General features: G+C 47.0%; 1 non-coding gene across 1 annotated transcript; it reads right to left on the minus strand.

Moving 5' to 3' along the window:
• Positions 1–218: 218 nt before the first annotated feature.
• LOC130521964 (5S ribosomal RNA) lies at positions 219–337 on the minus strand. Its single transcript, XR_008949512.1, has one exon. It is a non-coding gene; the product is annotated as a 5S ribosomal RNA (ribosomal RNA).
• Positions 338–14380: the final 14043 nt, after the last annotated feature.

Below are 14380 nucleotides of genomic sequence, written 5' to 3' on the forward strand. Positions count from 1 at the left end.
ACACAAACACACAGACACACAGACACACACGCACGGACGCACGCACACACACACACACACACACACACACACACTTAAAAAATATTAAATCTCAAACGATGTACAATAGTGCAACATTAAATCTCAATGTTAGAAGTACTTAAGAAGTGAATTACATCTGGCTGGATAATTATCAGGAACACTGGCGGCCTCTGCTGACCCAGTGGAAGAGTGCAAAAAGCTTACAGCACCTGGGATTCCCAGGCGGTCTCCCATCCAAGTACTAACCAGGCCCGACCCTGCTTAGTTTCCGAGATCGGACGAGATCGGGCGTTCTCAGGGTGGTATGGCCGTAAGCGAGAGCAGGTGCAAGAAAATGGCCTTTTGAAGTTAATACACTCAAACTTATTTTCTTGAAACATTTATTCTGGTGGAGATTGTCCATTTTGCTTTGTCACAGTCCAAACCTCAATGTTGGAGCAGCCTCCAATCCATTCCCCCCAAAAAGAAAAGGCTATACAGTGATCCCTCGCTATATCGCGGTTCATCTTTCGCGGCTTCGCGCATTTTTTTTGCGAGTCGTTCATTGCAGTTCTCAAATATAATCGAAGGTGGCATATCCGTTTCTAAAAATCTTCTTGCTCAGAAAAAGAAAGAGCGCCAACAACTACCCATAACAATGTTCTTCTCTCGGAGAAAGACTCCTGCGCCTTCAGTAGAAACAGACGCTACAGCGGCGCGGAGTCAGGACGCAGAGGCACAGCTGGGACTGGGAAATACGCGAGTGACAATGTTTCCAACCTTGTATTACTAGATTAAAATTATTGTTTTAAACAAAGTTTGGTCTTTAAAACAGGTTTTGATGTTTGGTTTCATTCTACTGTTCAGTATTACATTGTAAAATAATTAAAAAAAATAAAGTTGCTACTTCGCGGATTTCACTTTTCGCGTGTTACTTTTGGAACGTAACTCCCGCGATAAACGAGGGATCACTGTATAGCCTATGAGCGTCATATCATCAAATCTGCCTAGAACGGCTCTTGGATGAGAGGTGAAACGCCTTCAAAAAAATCAAACAAGATTCAACTCCGATAAATGAAATCAACTTAAAAGCAATGTGCCATGGCCGGGAATCGGTGCCATGGCCGGGAATCGATCCCGGGCCGGTGCGGGCCAGTTGACAATTGCTGTAACAGACAACCTGATTGAAACCTCCTGAAGACCCCAGAGGTACCAGAAGAGGCCAATGGTCAGCTGGATCGCCCCCTCTCTGTCCCGGAGCTGTATGCTGCTCTTCAGAGCATGCAGAGCCTGAAAGCTCCGGGCATCGACGGACTGGGGGTGGACTTCTACAAGGTTTTCTGGAACATCGTGGGGCAAGACCTCCTGGACGTCCTCAATGAAAGTCTTCACTCTGGCTCCCTGCCACTGTCCTGCAGGAGGGCAGTAATTGCCCTCCTACCAAAGAAGGGGAACCTGCAGGACATCAAGAACTGGCGCCCCGTTTCCCTGCTCTGCTCGGACTACAAAATCCTCTCCAAGGCCTTGGCCAACCGGCTGAGGGAGGCCATGGAACACGTCATCCACCGGGACCAGACGTACTGTGTGCCCGGCAGGTCAATGGTGGATAACATCCACCTCATTCGGGACGTTTTGGAAGTCTCCAGTTCATTGGGAACACAGGTTGGTCTCCTTTCTTTAGACCAAGAAAAGGCTTTTGACCGTGTTGAACACAGCTTTCTGTGGAGAACCATGGAGAGGTTTGGGTTCAGCGCTGGTCTGATAGCCATGATCAAGGTCTTGTATCGTGACATTGAGAGTGTCCTGAAGTTCAACGGTGGCTTGTGTGCTCCTTTTAGGGTGCATAGAGGTGTCCGTCAGGGCTGCGCCCTGTCGGGGATGCTCTATGCGCTCTCCCTGGAACCCCTCCTGATCAAAATACGTGAAAATGTTCAGGGTTTGGTTTTATCGGGTTTTACTGGAAACTTGGTTTTATCTGCTTATGCTGACGATGTCATTGTTTTTACTAGAGATCAGCAGGACATCAACATTTTAAACCGCATAACAAACAAGTTTTCCATGGTGTCGGCGGCGAGGGTAAACTGGGGAAAGAGTGAAGCCCTTGCTGTCGGCAACTGGGGTGGGGGTCTCCCGGTTCTCCCAGGAGGCTTGACCTGGAAGAGGAATGGAATTCGGTATCTGGGGGTGTACCTTGGATGCCAGGAGATAGAAGCCAAGAACTGGGATGACATTGTGGAAAAGGTGGACAGCAAATTGCATAAATGGAGCTGGATCAAGCCCCACATGTCTTTTAGAGGGAGGGTTTTGGTTTTAAATAACCTTGTTGCTTCGCTGCTGTGGCACCGGCTGGCCTGCCTGGATCCACCGTCGGGCCTGCTGGCCCAGGTCCAGTCAAAGATGGTGGATTTCTTTTGGGACCGTCTACATTGGGTGCCACAGTCAGTATTGTTTTTACCTCGGGAGGAGGGGGGCCAGGGCCTCATCCACCTGGCCAGTAGAGTGGCCACTTTTAGACTCCAGTTTGTCCAGAGGTTCCTCAGAGGGCCTCCTGATTTAGCGTGGAGGAGTGTGGCCAGCTGTGTACTCAAACGTGTGAACAACCTAGGGCTGGATGCTGCTCTGTTTTTAACTAAATTAAACTTTTTATCATTACGGGGGCTACCTCTATTTTATCAGGGTGTTTTAAAATCCTGTGCTCTCTTTAGATGGAGCTTTGTTCAGACCGACTCTCTGCACTGGCTTTTAAAGGAGCCGTTAGTCTGTGGTGGCAGACTGGACGTCTGCAGTAGTGCCACCCCTGGGCTGAAGGAGGCCCTGATCAGAAGGAGGATGGTGACACTGGAGCAGCTGGTGGCGGCAGCGGGACCAGAGCTCACCGATGCCCAGGCTGTGAGCTCAGCGCTGGGGGTCCGGTCGGTCCGTCTGATCCAGAGGAGCTTGGGCCTCTGGAAACAGAGACTATCAACAAAAGAGAAGGGTCTCCTCCTCCTTCACGGGAGAGGAGAGGCTGAGACTGACCCCACAGACGATTTCCCTGAACTCCACCTGCACCCGGACCTCCTCGACCTCGGGGGTCCTCTCCTGGATGGCTGTGGCTCAGGATCCCTCCACAGCATGGACAGGAGGATTTTATACGCCAACATTGTGAAGACACTCAACAAAGACAAACTGAAAAACAGAGAGGTGACAGTTTGGAAGGACAGGCTGGGGGGACAGAGTCCTCAGTGGAGGGCTCTCTATAAGCCCCCTATCAAGAAGAGGACTGGTGACCTCCAATGGAGAATTTTGCATGGAGCCATCGCCACCAGTGCCTTCCTGTCAATTTTAAATCCGAACACTTTAAGCAACTGCCCTTTCTGTGATTTTAACGAGAGTGTCTTCCATGTTTTTACCGGGTGCAGTAGGCTGGTGGGTCTTTTTAGGGTTTTAACTGATGTTTTTAGGCTTTTTAATGTCATGTTCACCACTGCTGTTTTTATTTGTGGCACAAGACACAAGAGGGCAGAAAAGGGGAAATGCCAGATTTTAAATTTCTTAATAAGTGAGGCTAAACTTGCCATCTATTTGACCAGGAGGGACAAGATTAAAAATGGAGCGGCATGTGACGCGGTGGCTTTGTGGAAGCAGAACGTGAGGCTGCGCCTGAATCTGGAGTTCTGCTTCTACAAAGCCACTGAGAACCTGGAAGCCTTTAAACAGCAGTGGGGACATGACCAGGTTTTAGTGAAGGTAACAGAGCAGGGGGAGATGAAGGCTGCAGCATGGCTGCTCTGAGGGACAGGTCAGGGTTTTAACTGTTTATGTGAACAGAGCACTTGTAAATAAAGTACACTTTAAAAGTCAAAAGTCTCTCTCTCTCTCTCTCTCTCTCGCTTTCTCCCCTCGCTCGGAGAAACGGCGCTGACACGTCGTGGTGCAGCCTAAGCGACCACGGAGTTATTGCCTTCATTTTAGACTCTTAACAGCGTGTAAATTGTATCATCAACCTATATTTACTCTTTTTAGGTTTTGTTTCTTTTCGTTTCTTAGTTGACGTTGTGTTCTTTTAGACGATCTGGTCACAATTTATTTGCCTGTCTGTGTGAGGTGTGTGTGTGTGCGTGTGTGCTCGTCGAGTCTAATTGTTCCTTTTCTTTGTGGACAGCTGCTGTGGGCCACGGCGGGGACCCAACCCCTGGTGGAGGGCGTTTTCATCACACCCCTCGTGTGTGGTTTTGTTTGCAGTAGCACGGGTGTTTTTAGTTTGTTTATCTCCCCTAATTGAGTTTTACCCGCTGGTGGGGCCCCAGCCCTGTCCACCCCTTTTGTTATTTAACTTTTATACAGCCGAGTTATATTTTGTTGAGTATTGGATGAAATAAAATTGTAGTGCATAACCCTCGATCCCGTCTCTGCCTCTGGAATAGAAGTTATCTGCGCGTGCCTGTTCTCCGGTTAATTCCTGGGGTGAAATTCCCCAGGTGGCGTTGTCGTCACCCGTTCCACCTCTCCCCACCCCGCCACACATGGTTGCACCTAATGTTTTTTAACGTAATATTAAGAAAGGTCTGTGTGTGAGTGAGTGTGAGATTGAGTGAGTGTGTAAGTGACTAAGTTCCGCAAGCGCCCACATGCGCATTTACGCGTACATAAGCGCACATGCTCGCACACTCGAACATAATGGTTTTATAACGTACTATTTGGAAAGGTATATTGTGCATGTGTGTGTTTCTGTGTGTGAGTGAGTGTGAGAATGAGTGAGAGAGTGTGAGTTTTAGTGAGTGTGTAAGTGAATGACTTCCTAAAGCACACGCGCGCACATATATGCGCATATTCGCGCACACTCGAACGTAATGTTTTTAACGTAATATTTAGAAAGGTCTAATGTGCATGTGTGAGTGTCTGTGTGTGAGTGAGTGTGAGATTGAGTGTGTAAGTAACTGAGTTCCTAAAGCACACACGCGCACACACGCGCACACGTGCGCAATTATGCGCACATTCGCGCACAGTCAACGTAATGTTTTTAACGTAATATTTTGAAAGCTCTAATGTGCATGTGTGAGTGTCTGTGTGTGAGTGAGTGTGAGATTGAGTGTGTAAGTAACTGAGTTCCTAAAGCACACACACGCACACACGCGCACACGTGCGCAATTACGCGCACATTCGCGCACACTCGCGCACACTCGAACGTAATGTTTTTAACGTAATATTTGGAAAGGTATATTGTGCATGTGTGTGTTTCTGTGTGTGAGTGAGTGTCAGAATGAGTGAGAGAGTGTGAGATTGAGTGAGTGTGTAAGTGAATGAGTTCCTAAAGCACACACGCGCGTCACTGACTCCCCCACTCGGTTGATAAATGTTCATGGGGCTGTTCTTGCTGCAGTTTGCTGCCGCCTGGCGTCAGTGGGTCGCGTTGCCCCAGCTGTGGTGTTATGTGTTTAATAGAAGGACAACTACATTACCCAGCATGCTTGGTAGCAGGCTGGGGGGTACACGTGCGGGGGACAAGTAAAGACGCTTGGCTTAGAAACACGTCTCGTCTCTTTGTCATATAAAATAACAAGACAACACATGGTGTCAGAAGCGGGATCGTGAGCAGCGTCGGATAGAACGTTTGCCACGAATGAACCACAAAAAAAAAGGAAAAAGAGAAGACTCGAGTCGCGGGAAGGAGACGTGCTAATGAAGCAACCGCGGAGGAGTTCGCAGCGGCGTGTGACCGGCTACAAGTGGTGGTAAAGTGAAGCGGAGGACCAGGACGATTACACAAGTAAAAGAGGATCTCCTGCCAAAAGTGGAAATTACCCAACAAGAAAGAGCTGTGGATTCACGGTAATTTACCTCACGTGCGGTCATGGATAAGCTAAGCCCACCTAGCTCCATGCTACTGACTGGTAATCTTGCAGAAAACTGGAAACGTTTCAAGCAAAGATTTAACATATATTTGGCAGCAAGCGGAGCCGGAGGTAATGATGAGAAACTGAAAGCTCATATCCTTCTGCATGTCATTGGAGAAGATGCATTGGATATATATAATAGTTTTCAACTAGAGGAAGCTAATTTGACTCTAGCACAGCTAATGGCAAAGTTTGAAGAATACTTTGTGCCAAGACAAAATGTGACCTTCGAGAGGTACAAGTTTTTTACACACGAGCAGCAGTCAGGAGTACCTTTTGACCAGTACCTGGCAGAGCTTCACACGCTAAGCAAAACATGCGAATTTGACACTCTTAGAGACTCACTAGTGAGAGATAGAATTGTTTGTGGGATAATGGACAATGCACTTCGAGAAAGACTGCTGAGAGAAACAGGACTTACATTAGATAAGTGTGTCAGTATGTGTAGAGCAGCAGAAACTACAAGAGCCCAAGCAAAAGAGCTGCGGAGAGGTGAAACATCTGTGCATGCCATTCACAAAGAACAAAGAAAGAAGATAACATCTGCCAAACAAAAAGAGAAATCTAAGGAGTTTAAATGTGGTAAGTGTGGAGGCAGTCACAAGCCTAAATCCTGCCCTGCATTTGGAAAGATCTGTAACAACTGTGGAAAAAACAATCACTATGCTAAATGCTGCAGAGCGGCTTCAAGACAGAAAGTCCACACAGTTGAAGAAGAGGAGGATGATGAGTTCATAGTGAACATGGTGCAGTCTAGTGCAACCGAGAAAGAGGAATGGATTGTGCCACTAGAACTCAACCAGACAATAATACCTTTCAAGCTAGATACAGGTGCTCATGTAAATCTGATATCCTTAGAAGATTACAAAAAACTGACAGTAAAGAGCAAAATTCATCCGGTAAAAACAAAAGTGAGTGGATATACCGGAGAACGTGTTCCTGTGAAAGGTGGTTGTATTGCAACCTTCAAACACAAATGTCGACAGATAAGAGCACAACTACTGGTTGTGGATATGAGTGTACAACCAATCCTGAGTCTCAGTACTTGCATAAAGCTCAATCTGGTCAAAAGAGTGTTTGTAGTGACATCATCAGATATTGCAAATACTCAGGAATCACTTATGGAGGAATATAAAGACTGTTTTGAAGGACTTGGATGCCTGCCTGGTCGACATAAGATACGTGTGGATAAAAGTGTGACTCCTGTTGTGCATCCTTGCAGAAAAATTCCATTTGCTCTGCGAGAAAAACTAAAAGATGAACTGGTGCGCATGGAAAAACTGGGAGTCATCAAGAAAATCGACGAGCCAACGGAATGGGTCAGCTCGCTTGTCATTCTGCAAAAGAAAACAGGTGCCCTGAGAACGTGCCTAGATCCAAGGGATCTAAATAAAGCAATCAAAAGAGAACACTTCAAGTTACCAACCAGAGAAGAAATCATGGCACAATTTGCTGGAGCTAAATGGTTCAGTAAATTAGATGCTTCGTCAGGCTTCTGGCAGATGAGACTGGATGAGGAGAGTTCCCGTCTGTGCACATTCAACACTCCAGAGGGAAGGTACAGATTTCTTCGTCTGCCATATGGTATCTTGTCGGCACCTGAGGTCTATCATAAGACTATTCACATGATTTTTGAGCACATTCCTGGAGTTGAGACAATGATGGATGACATCATCGTTTGGGGCTCAACTCGAGAAGAACACGACAGAAGACTGAGACAAGTGCTGGACAAGACAAGGGAGGTGAATCTGAAACTTAACAAAGACAAATGTGAGTTTGGAGTCAAATCACTTACCTTTGTGGGAGATGTTGTGAGTGAAGAGGGGGTGAAGCCCGACCCGAGAAAAACTTCAGCTATTAACAACATGGAGAGACCAACTAACAAAGATGAGGTCAGAAGGTTCCTGGGGATGGTCACCTACCTAGCCAAATTTGTCCCACAACTGTCATCACAGTCAGCACCTCTCAGGAGTCTGCTTGAGCAAAAGATTGAATGGGTCTGGTCTCACGAGCAAGAAGAGTGTTTCCTAAAACTGAAAGAAATTCTGACACAGGCACTTGTCTTGAGGTTCTACGACCCAGAGAAGAGCACCAGAATTTCGGCAGATGCATCACAATATGGTTTAGGAGCAGTGCTGCTGCAGCAACATGAAGAGCAGTGGTTACCTGTTGCCTATGCATCACGAGCCTTGACGAGCGCCGAGTCCAGGTACGCTCAAATTGAAAAAGAGTTGTTAGCAAGCTTGTATGCATGCGAACGTTTCCATCAGTACGTTTATGGCAAGATGTTTGAAGTGGAAACTGATCACAAACCACTGGTGTCCATTATGAACAAACCATTAAATGACTGTCCGGTACGTATACAACGAATGCTAATCAGGCTGCAAAAATACGACGTGCACATGATATACACTCAAGGAAAATACATGTACACAGCCGACACTCTGTCTAGGGCAGTAGACAAGAAAGAACAGCCAGACAGTAAGGAAAGCATAGAAATAGAGGCATACGTGGACATGGTTGTCACATCTCTGCCAGTGACTGAAGACAAAACACTGCAAATACAGAGAGAGACTATTGCAGATGAAACAATGACAGAACTCAAGAGTGCAATATTGAAAGGATGGCCTGACAATAAAAAGAATTGCCCTGTTAAAATACAAGATTACTGGAATTGTAGAGCAGAGCTCACAGTGGTGGATGACATCGTGATGAAAGGGAGCAAGCTTGTTATTCCTTCTTCTCTACGTAGACTGATGCTACAAAAGATACATGAAGGCCACCTTGGAGAGGTCAAGTGTAAGCGTAGAGCTAGGGAAGTAATGTACTGGCCAAGAATAAATCAAGATATTAGCCAGATAACGGCATCATGTGAACTATGCCGCATCTACAGACCAAAACAACAAGCTGAGCCGCTGATGACTCATCCAGTGCCCCACAGACCCTACTACAAGGTTGGAACTGATCTGTTCGACTGGGATGGAAAGAGCTACATAGTGGTCACTGACTACTTCTCAAACTTTCCTGAAGTTGGAATGCTGCAGTCGACATCGAGCAAAACAGTGATCAGCTATCTAAAGACTGTTTTTGCCAGACACGGTGTCCTGTGCGAGTTGTTTTCGGACAATGGGCCTCAGTTTTCTAGCGGGGAGTTTGCTGTTTTTGCCAAAGAATGGGGATTCAAGCACACCACGTCGAGCCCAACATATCCAAAATCAAATGGCTTGGTGGAGAGCTCTGTGAAGACTGTAAAAAACCTGTTGAAAAAGTCACAAACCAATGACAGCTTCCAAAAGAGTCTTCTGATCTACCGGAGCACACCCTTACAAAATGGACTGTCGCCAGCACAAATGCTGATGGGTAGGCGCATTCGATCTAACCTGCCAGTGTGTGAGGACTTGCTGACACCCAAAGGGGCATCCAGAATCAGAAAGTCGAAGGAGGGCCAGAAGGAGAAACAAAGACAGCTGCATGATCGGAAGGCAAAACACCTGCCTATGCTGAAGCCTGGAGACAATGTTCGTCTCAGGGACTGTTCCACAGGCACATGGCAGCAAACCGGACAGGTGCAGGAAGAAGTTGCTCCACGATCCTACAGAGTCCAGGTGGACAGTGGTCTGCTGTTGAGAAGGAACCGCATAGATCTTCAGCTGCTGCAGAGTCAGAGGGACACTGTGGCCCAGGAAGCAGTCCAGCAGGACACAGCTGGATCGGCAGAACCGGCTAGTAGTGGGCCTGATCGTGCTGACCATGGTTTGACAAAAGTGCAAGCATCACCACCTGCTGCAGGGTTGTCGAGACCAAAGAGACATGTTCAGCCACCTAAGAGGCTGATCGAGACCTGTTGAGCACTTTGTGGGTTGTTGGGAATTGATGACATGTTCATAAGCTGTTCAGATGTTTAGATAATTTGCACTTTATTATTTTCTTCTTCAATGTAAAACAAAGTTTACGCAGAAAGTTGTTTACAAACAGTTACAATGCCAAGGAGTGCTAAGTTAAAAAATTTCATTTTTTTATGTCTTCGCGTAAGGATAAATCTTTCTTTAAAGGGGGGAAGATGTGGTGTTATGTGTTTAATAGAAGGACAACTACATTACCCAGCATGCTTGGTAGCAGGCTGGGGGGTACACGTGCGGGGGACAAGTAAAGACGCTTGGCTTAGAAACACGTCTCGTCTCTTTGTCATATAAAATAACAAGACAACACACCAGCGGGAACCCTTCACGGAGTGGTGGCGCCACCAAACACAGTCTGCACGGACTATCTCGTGTACAAAATCTTCTTGACCAGGGCTGGATCAGAAAGTCTACTTCTTCCTACTCATCTCCAGTGGTCTGTGTTAGGAAGAAGGACAAGAGTTTGCGTCTGTGTATTGATTTTAGAGGCTTGAATCGGAAAACCATCCCCGACCGCCACCCTCTTCCACGCATCCAAGATCTGTTAGACAGTCTGGGGGGGTACTCATGGTTCTCCATACTCGACCAGGGTAGTGCATACCATCAAGGGTTTGTCGATGAGAGCTCCAGACATCTGACTGCCTTTAGCACACCCTGGGGGCTTTATGAGTGGACCCGCCTCCCATTTGGTCTAACAAACGCCCCAGCGGCTTTTCAAAGATGTATGGAGGGAGTTCTTGACGGGTTAAGGGACGACTGCTGTTCTCCATACTTGGACGACGTTCTCTGTTTTTCCAAGACTTTTCATGACCATGTTGAAGATCTGAGACGGGTGCTCTGTCGCCTGCGAGAGTATGGTATCAAATTACGTCCAAAAAAATGTGACCTGTTTAAAAGCCAGGTCAGGTATTTAGGACGCTTAGTGACTCGCGAAGGTGTTCAGATTGACCCTGAAGATATTGAGGCAGTTCAGCATTTGAAAGAGAAAGAGCCAAAGAATGTGGGAGAGGTCAGAGCCCTCTTAGGTTTTTTAGGCTGTTACAGAACATTCATACAGGACTTTTCTAGGATAGCAAGACCTCTGTTTCAGCTGATAGAGAGTCCTAGTGAGCCTAGCCAGAGAGCTACCAAGGTTAAGTCAAAAAATACTAAGAGTGGTCAGCTCTTATCCAAAACCCCTGTTTATTGGACACCAGATCATAGTGCTGTAGTATCACGCCTGGTGGATATGTTAACCAGTCCACCCATTTTGGCTTATCCAGACTATGACTTACCTTTTGTACTCCACACAGATGCCTCGAACGAAGGTCTGGGTGCTGTGCTCTATCAACAGCAGGGAAACAAGCTCCGGGTTATTGCTTATGGCTCCAGGACACTCACGCCTGCTGAGAAAAACTACCATCTCCATTCTAGCAAGCTTGAGTTCCTGGCGTTAAAGTGGGCAATCTGTGATAAATTTAGAGATTACCTCTATTACGCCCCCACTTTCACAGTATACACGGATAATAACCCCCTTACATATGTTTTGAGCTCAGCCAGGTTGAACGCAGTCGGACATCGTTGGGTGGGTGAATTAGCCGACTTTCATTTCACCATCAAATATCGTCCAGGCAAGTCAAACACTGATGCTGACACTCTGTCAAGACACCCAGTGCATCTTGATGGTCACCTGAAAGAGTTCACAGAGACAGTGTCCCCTGATGTAGTCTCCGCCATCTGGCAGGGAGACACAGCTGTAAAAGACGGTGATGTGCCGTGGGTGGCTGCATTACAGCTGCAGTCGGATGTAAATGACGCACACTTTGGAGGCACCCCTGTCATCACACCAGAGAGTGTCAGAGATGCACAGAAGAAGATGCTCCTATCTGTGAGGTGATAAACCTAAAGAAAAATGGATGGAGTCCTCAGGATAAAGGAAAGAGACAAATGGGACGAGAACACGCAGACTGGTACACGAATGGAACAGACTCAGACTTGACAAAGGGATTTTGTACAGACAGACAGGACAGAGGAAACAGTTGGTTCTCCCCAGTAAACTGAAGGCCACTGTGTTAAAACACCTGCATGATGACATGGGACATGTGGGCGCTGATAAAGTCATACATTTAGCACGAGAAAGGTTTTATTGGCCTTTTATGCAACAGGACATAGAAGATTATGTGATTCGCCAGTGTCAGTGTATTAAACAAAAACATCCAAACAGACCAGAGAGAGCACCTATGGGTTCTATAACAACCAGTGCCCCATTTGAGCTCATCTCAATTGATTATTTACATCTTGAACAGAGTAAGGTGGTTATGAGTACATTTTAGTCCTGGTAGATCACTTTACTCGGTTTGGTCAAGCGTATGCCACAAAAAACAAATCTGGCAGACAGCAGCCGAGAAAATCTTCTATGACTTTATCCCTCGCTTCGGGTACCCTGCAAAGCTACATCATGATCAGGGCCGGGAGTTTGAAAACAGTCTCTTCCAGAGACTTCAGCAGCTCGCAGGAATTTCCCACTCACGAACCACTCCCTACCATCCGCAGGGAATCCTGTCGAGCGCCTGAACAGGACACTTCTACAGATGCTCCGCACTCTGCAGGAGGAGAAAAAACAGAGTTGAAGGATCACCTACCTCACATTGTCCACGCGTACAACTGTACAAGACATGAGGGAACAGGTTATTCACCATTTTTTCTTCTTTATGGTAGAGCTCCACGTTTGCCTGTAGATATGCTCTTTGACTTGAAACCTGAAGAGGGACCACGGTCCAGGCAGAGTATGCACAGAATGGGCTTCACGCATGCAGGAAGCATACAAAATTGCTTCAGAAACCAGTGGGAAGCATTCAGCTAAGGGAAAGAAGTATTATGATCAGCATGTGAAAGGCATTACACTGCAGCCTGGAGATCGTTGGTCTTGTCAGGAATCTGTCGGAGAGGGGTGGTCCGGGCAAACTTAGAGCTTATTGGGAGAAAAAGGTTCATCGAGTGGTTGAAAAGATGGGAGACGGACCTGTTTACAGAGTTCAACCAGATACAGGAGAACGCACTCTCCGTGTGCTGCATCGCAACCTCCTTCTGCTACCTGTTAATGATTTGCCTTTAGAAGTCCCACCGAGTCAGTCCGCACCTAGACAGAGACAAAGACAGACAGACTGTTACAGAAACAACAGAGAGACAGTGGAGCAGGAGTCTGAACACTCTGAGGAGAGGAGGAATACACATATTGCCTTCAAACAATCCCAGTATACAGCAGGAGGAGAGTCAGACCGGCAAGTCCTCAGTCTAACCCACCAGATGAGCTCCGACCAATAGCCCCAGAGTTTCAACCACTGAGACATACTGAAATGTCAACTGAACAACAACGTGATCCTGTCACCGTCCCAGATCCAGTGCAGACACCAGATCAGCAGGCAGCTGTTCCACCACCAGCTCAGGAAGTACAAGGAGAACTCATAACTGATGACACCGCGGAGGAGGCTGATTCAAGAGAGCAGGAGGACAATGATGAGCCTGCAGTGGAACTGTCTGAGGAGGAAGTGCAACCTGTGAGGAGGTCAGCTCGAGCACAGAGACCTCGAGAAATGCTCACATATGACACTCTTGGACAACCATCATACCAGTCTTGGGGACCAGGTGCAAACCTGATGTTCGCCTATGCCCCTTACCCCATGTCTCATCTCCCATTACCCCTCAATCCATGTCCCATACCCTCCTTTTACCCAGCTTTCCCCGAACATTGTTTCTACCCTGCACAAGCAGTGTGGACATGCTAGAGACACACAAAGACTTGAAGGACAGACGAGACCAGACTTCACTGTACACATACCCACCTACACCTGCACACACTTACACACACATGCTTACACATACACACCTACACTGGCACACACTTATACATATACACACATAACTGTACGTTGACAATTGGACTGTTTTGAGACATTTTCTTTTAATATTTTTGTTAGTTTGGTTCTAGATGTCTGGAGACATCTCTTGAAGCAGGGGAGAGTGTAGTGGGTCTGAAATAGCCACATATAGTTTATTATGTTAACAGACACCCCCTCTTTTTCATTTTAATATTTGAACCTTTATACGGTTTGCAGAAATCATTGCCACTTTGCACCAGTAGAGGGTGCTTTAACACCAGTGGGTCCAAGCAAACAGTCTACGCTCTGTTTTTGCTCTGCGCATGTGCAACGAATAAAATACACTGCGCAGCAGTAGCGTGAGCTGACAACTCTCGTGTCGTGTGTTTGGATCCACAGGTAGTTATACCGTAGCTCAGCCGCTCAGCGCCCGCCGCCTGAGTGGCTCATGCTGCCGGACCAGAGACCCCTAGCTCTGGCGCCGGTAACACTCGCTTACTGGACCCACTGCTGCTTTGGCTCCGCCCTTTAGTTCGGGACTCTCTCCTGTTCGCTCTCTCTCTCTCTCTCTCGCTTTCTCCCCTCGCTCGGAGAAACGGCGCTGACACGTCGTGGTGCCGCCGAAGCGACCACGGAGTTATTGCCTTCATTTTAGACTCTTAACAGCGTGTAAATTGTATCATCAACCTATATTTACTCTTTTTAGGTTTTGTTTCTTTTCGTTTCTTAGTTGACGTTGTGTTCTTTT

This window comes from Takifugu flavidus, chromosome 2 (genome assembly GCF_003711565.1).
Source record: "Takifugu flavidus isolate HTHZ2018 chromosome 2, ASM371156v2, whole genome shotgun sequence".
Classification (NCBI taxonomy): domain Eukaryota; kingdom Metazoa; phylum Chordata; class Actinopteri; order Tetraodontiformes; family Tetraodontidae; genus Takifugu; species Takifugu flavidus.